Source organism: Amblyraja radiata, chromosome 26, assembly GCF_010909765.2.
Source record: "Amblyraja radiata isolate CabotCenter1 chromosome 26, sAmbRad1.1.pri, whole genome shotgun sequence".
NCBI classification, from domain to species: domain Eukaryota; kingdom Metazoa; phylum Chordata; class Chondrichthyes; order Rajiformes; family Rajidae; genus Amblyraja; species Amblyraja radiata.
Genome location: NC_045981.1, coordinates 31,791,979 through 31,804,970, shown reverse-complemented (window position 1 = coordinate 31,804,970; position 12,992 = coordinate 31,791,979). Strand labels below are relative to the sequence as shown.

Genomic DNA, 12,992 nt, shown 5'->3' with positions numbered 1-12,992 from the left:
GATATGGCCTTGATGGTGGCTCCTGCCAATTAGTTTTTATCATTACTCCCTAAATGTTTCAAACAGTCTTTCAAAAAGTATGTATCCAAAATTGCCTATATCTAGTTTACCTCTGAACAAATGCAAATAATATCGACTTGAACAAGGGTTTTCATTAATTTTATTGGCTTGCTCTAGACAGGGCTAAGAGATCACATTTGGACAGGTACATAGATGTGAAATGTTTAGAGGGATATGGCCAAATGTGGGCAGGTGGGGCATGTAAATGGGGCATCTTGAACAGCATGGCCAAGTTCAACCGGGGGGCCTGTTTCTGTGTTGGATGCCTCTAGACTCCAGGAGAAGTAGGGAGAGTGGTAGATAAGGTGTATAGTATGCCCGCCTTCACAGGCCTGGGCATTGAGTACACCAGCCAGCATGTCATGATGAAACTCCATAAGACTCAATTTAGGCCACATTTGGAGTATTGGGTGTAGTTTTGGTCGCCCCATTACTGGAAGGATGTGGATGTTTCAGAGAGGGTGCAGCCAGAAAATAGGAACTAGAATATTGCCTGGATTAAGGGGTATTAGTTGTAAGGCAAGGTTGGACAAACTTGGATTGATTTCCCTGGATTGCCGGAGGTTAAGGAGAGACCTGATAGAAGTTTATAAATGTATGAGAGGCATAGATAGGGTAGACAGTCTGAACCTTTTTCCCCAGTGTGGAAAGACTAAAGAGCATAGCTTTAAGGTGAGAGGGGGAAAGTTTAAAGAACATGCACGGATACGTTTTTTTACACCAAGAGTGAAACGCACTTCCAGAAGTGGTGGTTGAGGTAAATACAAGGGTGTCGATTAAGAGGTTTTTGTATAATAATAATAATAATAATAATAATAATAATAATAATGCATTTTATTTATGGGCGCCTTTCAGAACACTCAAGAACACCTTACAGTAAAAACAAGCAAATTACAAATATATAAATAAAATGAAACAAAAACAACATATCCATGAATTTGATAAGTGGTAGGGACAGCAATAATACATAATTCGGAGAGAGAGCAGTGGCAGCTAATCGCACCAGTGTTCACTCTCACTTCTGGCAGCCAACTTTTAGACACAACATTAAAGAAGAATTTAACATAAAACATAAAAAACATCCCCCTACAATGGTTCCCACTGTGAGGGAAGGCAACAAAGTCCAGTCCTCTTCCTCTTGTTCACCCCGTGGTCGGGGCCTATTTGAGGCCTCCGCAGTCGCAGCAACGGCAGCCCGATGTTACAGGCCCTCTCGCCGGTTGATGGAGCTCCAACATCGGGTGAACACTCTTCAGCGGCTTGGAGTGTCTGGAACGGCCGCTTCATCCCCGGAGACCGTGACTCCCGAAGTCCACGGGCCGCGCTGGTCTGAGCTCCGACTCTGTCGATCTCAGCGAGAAATCCCAGGCTCCGCGGTGTTTGAAAGTCAGCGCCGTCCGCAGCAGGACGCTCCGCAACGACAGCTCCAGGACTTTGGAATCGGCGGTCTCAGCACTCCGGAGCTTACCACACGGCGACCCGGGTTAGGCATCGCCTGCTCCGCGATGGTGCTTCAGCGCTGTGCCGCCGCCAAGGCTGAGGTTCTGGCCGGCCGGTCCCGGCAGGAAACGTCGCTCCAGTCCTATTGGTAGGCCGCGAGGAAGGGGTGAAGATGCGGCTCGGAGGAAAGCCGCATCTCTGACCAGTTTCCCCCCCCCCCCCCCCACATAAAAAGACTAGACCTCCAAAACAAAACTTTTTAACATACTAAAAATTTAAAAAAGGGTGAAAGGCCGGCGCCCCCACTCGAATGAGCAAATGAATAAGCAGGTATTGGAGGGATATGGATCAGGTGGTTATTTTAACTTGGCATCATGTTCGGCATGGACATTGTTGGCAGTAGGGCCTGTTCCTGTGCTGCACTGTTCCATGCTCTATGTTCTATGTTGTCTCCTTAGCTTCTTCAGAACCCATGTAAGTGAAGTGTAACAAGGTCACCCTCAATGTCCAGGGCATACTACACAAACGTCTGTTGGATAAATATAAAAAGAATCATTCTTGTGCATAGTTTCTTCAAGTTAATGGGTTATAACATTAACAAATTAATCTTAAATTCAAATCAATCTTTTCAATTTTGTAAAGTGTTAATATATTTGACACATCGCACGGCTTTATGTATTTATTCTTAATAAATTTAAAGGGTCCCATTGATATTTTTTCTTGTTATTACTCGGCCAAAGTTCAAACATGTACAGTGGTAATATTATGTTGCATTGTTTATTGAAGTGTGAGGTTTAATGTGAGGCAATACCTCTGTGGAGTGTTTCGAAGGAAGCGGGCAGTCACTGTTTATTTACAAGACCTGTATTTATGAAGAGTGGTCATATAAAACTTTTATGAAATACTTTGTGTACTTTTCAAACAGCAAAGGCTGCACTGAGAGTGCAGCTCTGGTCCCTTGTGTTTTAGGGCAGAGATCAGTGGGAATAATACTCATAACTGTCATGTCGCACTGATCCTTGGACGACGTGAGTTTGTTTTGGAAACTCAACACCAGGGCTGACCAGAAACAATTACCTAACTTTTCAAACTTATTCTCCCACGAGTGGCGTTGCATACGTCTCTCTCCATCTGACTCCAGTGGCCAATTAACAAATTCCGATCAAGAATGTAAGGAACAATGGAACTTGAAGCAAACTTACTCACTCTGCATTTTTGTTACATTGAAGTCCATGAGTATTTTCAGTGACACAACTGGTAGAGTTGCTGCCTTACAGCACCAGAGACCCAGGTTCGATCATGACCTTGGGTGCCTTCTGTGTGGAGTTTGCACATTCTCCCTGTGACTGTGTGGGTTTCCTCTGGGTGCTCCGGTTTACACCCACCCTCACAGAGACTGGCTGGTTTGTAGGTTAATTGGCCTCTGTAAATTATCCCTAGTGTGTAGGGAGTGGATAGAACTAGTATGAATGGATTATAGATGGTCGGCGTGGGGTCGGTGGGCTTGTTACCAGGCGGTACCTTTCAAGCAATCATACCTTCATCAGTAAGTAGCTAAGAATGTGCAGATGATCAGAGACATCTTGGGTTGGGCAGGCAGGGATCAGGAACATGGGAGTATGCTTGGGAGAGGTGGATTGGTTGCCAAATTAGGAGAGGAGGAATCGGGACTGTTTTGGGCGATGGACACTTGGAATTGGGAGATGAGGAGACTCTTGGAGAGGAGGGTTCAGAGGCACTTTACAACTGGAGATGATTAAGAGGAATTCAGGAACTTTGGCCACACCAAATGTGGTTCATTTTGGGTTAATTCTCTTTTCACACTTGTTGCACTAAGGACAAAGAAAGGTCTCTGAATTTCTAGACTTGTATGAGCCTTTGGTTTCACACTAATGCAGTTGAATTACTGCATGTTCTGCACAAGCCATTCATTTTACTGTAATCTTATTTTCAGTCTTAAATCTTTTCCGTTTGACAGAGTTTCTATTTTAGTTTAGGCAATGTGCGCATGGATCACACAAGATTTCTCCTGGGTGCATTTTTTGTAACTCCATCTATAATATTATTCACATTGGCATTTGCCAACAATTAGGAATATCAGCTTTTGGCAAAAATAGAAGTGAAAATTGGAGGTAAAGTCCAGTTTAATTTAGTCTCTCGAGTATAAGCTTAAGAAAACATGGTTGAGTGTGAAGGTAGTAACACCTGCCAAGCTGTCAAAATATCTGACTACAAACTAAGCCCTACACCAGCTTTACTATTCATTGGGATAAAGGCTATTATACAATCCTACATTGACTTGGAGTACAGAAACTGTAACATATAATACCACAAATTTAAACGTATGTTCATTATACCTTTCAAGGCTGATCAGCCAGATCCCTCCATTTCCTTTGGACATTTTTAACTTTTTGAGTTTGTAGTTTATATTCCCAGCCTTAGTCCAGATTTGTGAGATATAGACCCCTGGACATCGTTAGTGCTACTAGAGACACAACGTGCTAGAGTAACTCAGCAGGTCAGGCAGTATAGTTACTCTAGCACTCTGTGTCTGAGATGCTGCCTGACTACCTGAGTTACTCCGGCACTTTGTGTCTTTTTTTTGTACACCAGCATCTGCAGTTCCTTGTTTCTTCATGTGCAATATTGCAGTATTACTGCAATGCTTATCTGAAGCCAATCAGGATATCATTGCATTATCATATCCAAAAGAAAACACCTTTGATGAAAGACAAATTATTGAAGTGAAAACATATATATAAACCCATATAATTTTCATGTGATAGGGGTAGAATTCGGCCATTTGGCCCATCAAGTCTACTCTGCCATTCAATCATGGCTGATCTATCTCTCCCTCCTAACCCCATTCTCCTGCCTTCTCCCCATACCTCTGACACCCGTACTAATTTTTAAACATTCCTTTATTAGAAACAGGGAAGAAATTGATATTAATGGATAATTGTCATTGTGCCTGAGTTCTTGTCTTTTGGATAAGACAATACAACGATTGGCCTCAAGGGGATGAAAGGTTTAGGTTTATTAGTGTCATGTGCACTGGCGTACAGTGAAAAGCTTTGTTTTGCATGCTATCCATGCTATTACATGCTATCCAAGCAGATCAGATAACACTATATATAAATACAATCGTCAAACTCGTGTACATTAGATCGAGCAAAGGGGAAGATTAAGAGTGCCCGTATTTAAAGGTGGAAAAAGAGTTGAGTGAAATTGTATTGGAATATAGTAGATCCTTGTCTGGGAAATGCACACAAAGAGTCCGGTGCTGTGATCCGGTGCCATTTTACCACAATACTGTTGGAAAATGGTACTTTAGTTTAGTTTATTGTCACGTGTACTGTGTGCTAACCAGTCAGCAGATAACGGGTATAACTATCAATGTAAGATTGGCAAGTAAAGTCTGATTAAAAATAGTCTGAGGGTCTCCAGTAGCTCAAGACCGCTTTCTAGTTGCAAATTCCAGTCACTCTTTCCTTGATTGAATTTATATTCAATCTAATTACTGGCACTAGAAGCCAACAGTTTCTTTGATTTCCCTGATCCTAATCAAATAAAATTTCCTCTAATCATAGCTACTTTGCGTGGAGTTTGTACATTCTTCTTGTGCCCACGTGGGTTTCTTCTGGGTGATCCTACCCCACCCCAACGACGTGCGAGTTTGCCGTGTAATTGGCCACTGTAAAAATTGTCCCTCATGCGTTGGGAGTGGATGAGAAAGTGGAATGATAAGGTAGAACTAGTGCGAACAGGTCATTGCTGGTCAACAAGGACTTGGTGGGCCGAAGGCAGTGTTCCCATGTTGGATCACTAAACCAAACTAAACTATTTGAATTTAGCTCCACTCAACATCTATTGAGAACTGTGTCACAAACCTGTTGTGCTGCTGCAAGTAAGAATTTAATTGTTCCATTTCCGTACATGAGACAATATGAGGGGCAGCATGGTAGTGCAGCGGTAGAGTTGCAGCCTTATGCCCCCTGTCCCACTTAGGAAACCTGAACGGAAACCTCTAGAGACTTTGCGCCCCACCCAAGGTTCCCAGAGGTTGCAGGTGGTTGCAGGTAGTGGAAGCAGGTAGGGACACTGACAAAAACCTCCGGGAACCGCATGAAAACCTTGGGTGGGGCGCAAAGTCTCCAGAGGTTTCTGTTCAGGTTTCCTAAGTGGGGCAGGGGCATTACAGCGCTTGGTGCACCGGGCACCCAAGTTCAATCCCGACTACGGATGCTGTATGTCTGGAATTTGCACATTCTCCCCGTGATCGCGTGGGTTTTCTCCAAGGTCTTCGGTTTCCTCCCACACTCCAAAGGCATACAGGTTTGTAGGTTAATTGGCTTGGTATAAGCGTAAATTGTCCCTAGTGTGTGTAGGATAGTGTTATTGTGTGGGGATCACTGGTCCGGTGCGGACTCTGGGCCAAAGGGCCTGTTTTCGCGCTGTATCTCTAAACTAAATTAAACTACACACTCTTGACGCTCAACACTCTCTCTTGTAAAAAGTCAGTCAGTACTTATAAGGAAAAGGACACAAAGTGCTGGAGTAACTCAGCAGGCCAGGCAACATCTCCGGAGTACATGGATAGATGACGTTTCAGGTCGAGACCCTTCTTCTGAATCCTATTGATGTTCTCCAGAGATGCTGCCTGACCTGCTGAGTTACTCCAGCACTCTGTGTCCTTTAGTGTATTAACCAGCATCTGCAGTTCCTTATTTCTAATGCTTGTAAGAAAAAGATAAGTCAACTTGAAATACCACCATGCCTTTCAGATGCTGACTGATTTGCAGTGTACACAACGATCGGTTTTGTTATAGTTTTCACCAATCTTCATTTTGACAGCTGAGAGAACATTAACACAAGCCAAGTGTTCAAAAGTTCACAGCTGTAATTTACACCTTAAGTATTATTCCCCCAATTACGCTGCTTGCTTTAATTTTGTGTGTCACAACTTCTGCTAATAATAAAACCTGGTTGAGATATAGTCATTAGATCATCGGTGAACCAGTCCATCGGGAACCGGCCAAAACAATTCAACAAAGGACATATTCAGGAATCTAAACCACCCCACACTTTGACTTAAATAAAGAATCCTATAGCTGTCAGCAGAAGACTTGCCATTCGGAGCTCGGATTTAAGATCCATTTTTCAGCAGCCGGTTGAAATCCGTTTGAAATTTCCAAGGATTTTAAAAGATTCAGGTTAATAATGGATGGTAAAATTAATTCAATATTTTGTTGAGCAATGACATGCTTTTCATTAATTACAATGTAGGAAAAGAGTTAATAGAGGGACAAGGCATCATTCACAGCAGTGCCACGATTGTAAGCAGATGTAATAGAACTCCCAAGTTTTGAAGGATTACATGTTAAATGGCATTCTCTTAGTTAATGACAATGACCTCCGTCTTGATAGTGGGTGGTCCTGTGACGCAGCTTGTGGAGCTGCTGCCTCACAGTGCCAGAGACCCGGGTTCAATCCTGACCTCTGGGGTTTAGTTTAGTTTGATTTTTAATTTAGTTTTTAATTTAGTTTTTAGTTTAGTGTTTTGCTTTGTTTTGAGATACAGCGTGGAAACAGGCCCTTCAGCCCACCGAGTCCGAAGCGATGCTGTTCCCAAATTATGCAGTGATGCATCCAGATAAAATACTTTATACACCGCAAAGTACCATTGAATATGGCCAATGAATGGGATAAAATATTCCTTGGTTATCTTTCTCCTCTTCCACGAGCAGACGAAGAAGCCCCACGTTTCTCAAAATGCTTTGACTTCTCTGCTGAAGAAACGTTATTTAGGTGGTCCAGATGTTAGCATTGTTGCGGGGGAACAGCTGGACATGAGGGGAGGGCAAAGGGATGGGAGAGCTTTTCAGAAGCTGTTCTCGGATGAATGGGGGATGCAGTTTATCAGAGCCAAGTTGCATTGTAGGAAGTGGTTTATATGTGACTCGAGGAACTGCTGATGTTGGATTCTTGAGCAAAACACAAAGTGCTGGATGAACTTTGGTCTGTGGAGGGAATGCTTAGTTTAGTTTAAAGGCACAGCATGGAAACAAGCCCTTGGCCGACCATCAACAAACCATCATCAATCCCATCAATCATCAGTCCCACTTTCGCATTCACATCAGTGGTAATTTACTGAGGTCAAGTAACCTCCAAAGCCGTACGTCTTTGGGATGTGGGAGGAAACCGGAGCACCCGGAGAGAACTGATGCAGTCACATGGAGAAGGTGCAAACTCCACACAGACGGTACCTGAGATCAAGAACAAACCAGGGTCTCTGTGAGGCAGCAGCTCTATCAACTGCACCACTGTGCTGTCCATTAAAAATATTTCAACACAAGGGAATGGACAGACGACATTTCATGTCAGTATAGGGAGGGGTCCCAACCCGACACATTGTCTGTCCACTTCCCTCCACAGATGCTGCCTGACCTGCTGAGTCCCCCAGCACGTTGTGTTTAGCTCTGGGTAATACTTGTTGTGGATACACCCTGAGGGGTAACTTTTTTACACAAAGGGTGGTGGCCATATGGAACGAGCTGCCAGTGGAAGTAGTTGTGGCAGGTACCAGAGCTACTTTTAAGAAACATTTAGACAGGTAAATGGATGGGATATCTTTCGAGAGATATGGGCCAAAGGCAGACAGGTGGGACTAATGTAGGTGGGGAACGTTGGTCGGCATGGACAAGTTGTGCCAGAGGGCCGGTTTTCATGCTGCGTGTCTCTTTGGCCTTATTATGCAGATACATGTCTTATTTTGCACATGCAAAAAAATAATTTTAATTACAAGTCTTCAGACACACATTTCCATGTGTGACAATCAAATGTGCATTGATAGTTATCAAATGCACTAAATATTTGTCTTCCACTTTGTTCCAGTCTGAGGTTGAGTGATGGAGCAGTCCAAGTGGCACTGTGCCACAACACAGGCCGCTGCTGCTTGATATATTACCTAATATAATTTATGGCTCGGAGAGTGTTGCAAGTTTCAAATACTCTTAAGACACAGGCAGCTATAAACATAATCCCCCAATTGTTGCATCTTAGCATAGACCCTGCCATTTGCCAAACCTAATGAATTCAGTCTACAAAAATCTGATCTCTCAAGGGATAGCGAGAAGAAACTTTTGCATTTATATAGTGTCTTTCACATCACCTTTCATGATGCTTCAAAGCTCTTTGCCGTCAACTCGTGAAGTGTAGTCACGGCTGTAACGTTGGAAACATTCATAAAACATACTGTAGAACATAGAAAAGTACTCTGAAATCTACTTCAGGTCATAGAGACGTTGTCTGTTGTCAGTCTCAAGAAGGGTCTCTACCCGAAACGACACCTATTTATTTTCTCCAAAGATGCTGCCTGACCCGCTGAGTTTCTACAGCATTTGTGTCTCTCTTTGGTGTAAACCAGCATCTGCTGTTCCTTCCCATACATAGGAAAATACAGCACAGAAACAAGCCCTTTGACCCATAAAGCCTGTGCCCAACGTGATGCCAAGCTAGACTAACCTCGCCTGCCTACGCATGATCCATAGCCTTCCATTCCCAGCATATCCATATGCCCATCTTGCTAAAAACCTAAATACAGGTACTGCTATCATATCTGCCTCCACCACCACCCCATGTAACATTCCAGGCACCCACCACTCTCTGTATGCAAAACTTGCTTGCATATCTCCTTTCAATATTGTCCCTCTCAACTTAAAGCTAAGCCCACTAATCTTTAGCATTTCTACCTTGGGGAAGAAGGTTCTGACTATCTATCCTATCTATGCCTGATAATTTTATCCACTTCTATCAGATTTCCCCTCAACCCCCGACATGTCCATTCAGACATGAAATGAATGAGGAAAGCTGTGGTTACCTATAAGAATGTAATACTCACTCACTCTTAAAGAATATATGGAAATGTAGCTCTTCATGTCAAATCAATGTATTTTCTGGAAATTAGATAAAATGTCAGAATGTGAAATTTTAACAGAGATTTATTGGAAGAAGCTCAACATCTGGTACACACCATTTCTACAAAGGTCAATGCATCAAGTGATACAACATAATGTCCATGCCCATGCTGACCAAATTGACATCAAGGGCTAGTCCCGTTTGCCTGCAATTAGCCACATCCCTCCAAAATGTATTTTCATTTTATCCGCTTCTATAACTTCATCTAGCAGCTCATTCCAGAGGAGCACTTCCACCATTGACTGAAAGTTTTGCCTCTGAGGTTCCTCTAAAATCCCTCCCCTCTCACCTTTACACCACGTAATCTGTCATCATAACTTCAGATCTCTACAAATAGAGAGAACATGTAATGGTCTGAAGAAGGGTTTCGGCCCGAAACATTGCCTATTTCCTTCGCTCGATAGATGCTGCTGCACCCGCTGAGTTTCTCCAGCTTTTTTGTGTACCTTCCATTTTCCAGCATCTGCAGTTCCTTCTTAAACATGTAATGGTCTTAGCTGTGCTATCCGTCAGAGTGCACGCAATTACACAACTGATTTTTTTCCCACAAAAAATACACAGTGCCGGAGTAACTCAGCAGGTCAGGTAGCATCTGTGGAGAACATTGATAGGTGCCGTTTCTGGTTGGGACTCTTCTATAGCCTCAAATTCTGAGAAAAGGTACAGACTCAAAAACAACACCTATCCGTGTTCTCCAGAGATGCTGCCTGATCTGCTGAGATACTTCAGCACTGAATTTTTATGGTAAACCAGCATCTGCAGTTTTGGCTATCCAGATTATATTCAGGCACCTTTCGGTGACGGGCATAGGTAGGACTGGCAATCACTGATCTCAACTTTCATTAACTCAATCTACAATTCATGCTGCCTCAGCAAGGCCAAGCATAATCAAGGATGAGTCTCACTTCAGTCACTCACTCTTCTCCCCTCTCCCATCAGGCAAGAGGTACAGCAGTGTGAAAACGCACACCTCCAGATTCAGGGACAGTTTTCTTCCCAGCTATTATCAGGCAACTGAGCCATCCTATCAGCAACTAGAGAGCAGTATTATCTACCACCGGACTTTACTGCACTCTATCTTGCGTTAAACGTTATTCCCGTAATCATGTATCTGTACACTGTGGACGGCTCAATTGTAATCATGTATAGTCTTTCCACTAACTGGTTAGCACGCAACAAAAAAATGTCACTGTACCTCGGTACACGTGACAATAAACTAAACTAAACTAAACAGAAATACAATGCTACATGTGGCGGAGACAACAGGAACCAAAACATGAACTGACATCAAGTGGGAACATTGGAAACAGTTTGAGTGGTGAAAGGGGTGAGATGTGTATAAAGGAATGTGAGGTCTTCCTACCCATTCTCCTGGTCTTCCTCTGGTTTCCCCCATGCCAATAAACCAAGCCCAGCATTTCCTGCTGTGGAATAATAAGAAAATAACTTGTCTTTTTTTCCCCGTATTGCCTCTTGGTAAGTTCATAAGTTAGAGGATTAGAGAGTATTAGGCCATTCGGCCCATCAAGTCTACTCTACCTTTCAATCGTGGCTGATCTATCTTTCCCTCTCAACCCCATTCTCCTGCCTTTTCGCCGTAACCCCTGACACTCTTACTAATCAAGAAGTTGCAAGGGGGGAAAAAAAGCTCCTTTACATTTCCTTTCAATCAGAGAGTGTGAGTGGTCTGGCATGAAAGAAAACAGAAAATACTGGTGGCATTCTGTTTCAAAAGTAATTTATAATTGCAATGCAGTATTCAGCGGTGATTGTTGGCGAGCAGATGGAGAGCAGATTTTAGGCTGGATGTGTGCATTTTCCATTTTAATGGTCAGGGAACCTATTTTGAAAATCCTGCCCATATATCACCCATTAAAATCTCGCTGTTTTGTTTTCACACATGCAAGTGTTAGTCAGGCTTTTATTTGATTTTCCAGCTGCCCTCCTGCCCTGCGATCATGGTAGTTTCAGAAGAACCTATTTTAACATCTGGCGTACTGCTAGATGTATGGGTTTTCGTGGACGATGTTAATCTCTTGGCATTTTTAGAGAACTTGCATGATTGTTCATCATATTATTTGTAGATGGTCTCGTAATTGAGGTACATTCAAATTCAGAACTTCAGCCAAGATAATTATGCAATGACATTTTTTTTTGTGAAAATAAGATACATCAAGTCAAATTTGGGTTTATTATCGTACTGTCCGAATCGTACAGAACGGAAACAGGCCCTTCAGCCCAGCTCATCCATGCCAGCCAAGAATCTCCACATAAGCTAGTTTGTGCAGGATGGAACTGCAGATGCTGGTTCACAAAAAATAAAGACACAAAATAATGGAGTAACTCAGCAGGTCAGGCAGCATCTCTGGAGAAAAGAATTAAGTGACAAAAGGTTCCGACTCAAATCTTATTCCTTTTCTGCGGTGAGGAACATTTCAACCACTGGTGATGTTTTCATCGATGTTACGTTTTGAGGTGCCAGGAGACTTCATAGTCTCTTGCAGTTAGCACGCTGGAAATATCATATAGCGTTATGTGTAGGAAAGAGCTGCAGATGCTGATTTAAATCGAAGATAGACACAAAATGCTGGAGTAACTCAGCGGGGCAGACAGCATCTTTGGAGAGAAGGAACGGGCGACGTTTTGGGTCGAGACCCTTCATCAGATTCCATCACACGTATAAAGCTATGGTGGGTATATGCAATGAGCTGCCAGAGGCGGTAGTTGGGGATTGTACTATATCAACATTTAAAAATTATTTGGACAAGTACATGGGTAGGATAGGTTTAGAGGGATATGGGCCAAATGCAGGCAAATGAGACTAGCTTAGTTGAAGCATTTTGGCCAGTATGGATGAGTTGGGCTGAAGGGCCTGTATGCTGTATGACTATGACTCTATTACAGAAAATATGCTCAAGGTAAAAATTAGATTTTGTCACCACAAGGAGTGTGCAGTGGTTCCTCACACCAATGCTGCCATGGACTACAGTATTTAGTTTAGTTAGCGATATAGCATAGGAACAAGCCCTTCATAGAAACATAGAAACATAGAAAATAGGTGCAGGAGTAGGCCATTCAGCCCTTCGAGCCTGCACCGTCATTCAATATGATCATGGCTGATCATCCAACTCAGTATCCCGTACCGGCCTTCTCTCCATACCCCCTGATCCCCTTAGCCACAAGGGCCACATCTAACTCCCTCTTAAATATAGCCATTGAACTAGCGTCAACTAGCTTCTGTGGCAGAGAATTCCAGAGATTCACCACTCTCTGTGTGAAAAATGTTTTTCTCATCTCGGTCCTAAAATACTTCCCTCTTATCCTTAAACTGTGACCCCCTTGTTCTGGATCCCCTTCATTCCACCAAGTCCATGCTGGCCATCAATCACCCATTTGTACTAGTTCTATATTATCCCACTTTCTCATCCCATTCATAAGTTCATGTCCATAAGTTATAGGAGCAGAATTAGGCCATTCAGCCCATCAAGTCTACTCTGCCTTTCAATCATGGTGAT

At 43.0% G+C, this 12,992-nt stretch overlaps 1 protein-coding gene and 1 long non-coding RNA gene across 3 annotated transcripts in view; both read left to right on the top strand.

The window, feature by feature from the left end:
* ntn1 (netrin 1) overlaps positions 1-12,992 on the top strand; it is a 204,682-nt gene that overhangs the window by 40,738 nt on the left and 150,952 nt on the right. The window lies entirely within an intron of this gene.
* LOC116988123 lies at positions 2,139-7,503 on the top strand. Its single transcript, XR_004415868.1, has 3 exons — positions 2,139-2,640; positions 5,304-5,308; positions 7,491-7,503. It is a non-coding gene; the product is annotated as an uncharacterized LOC116988123 (long non-coding RNA).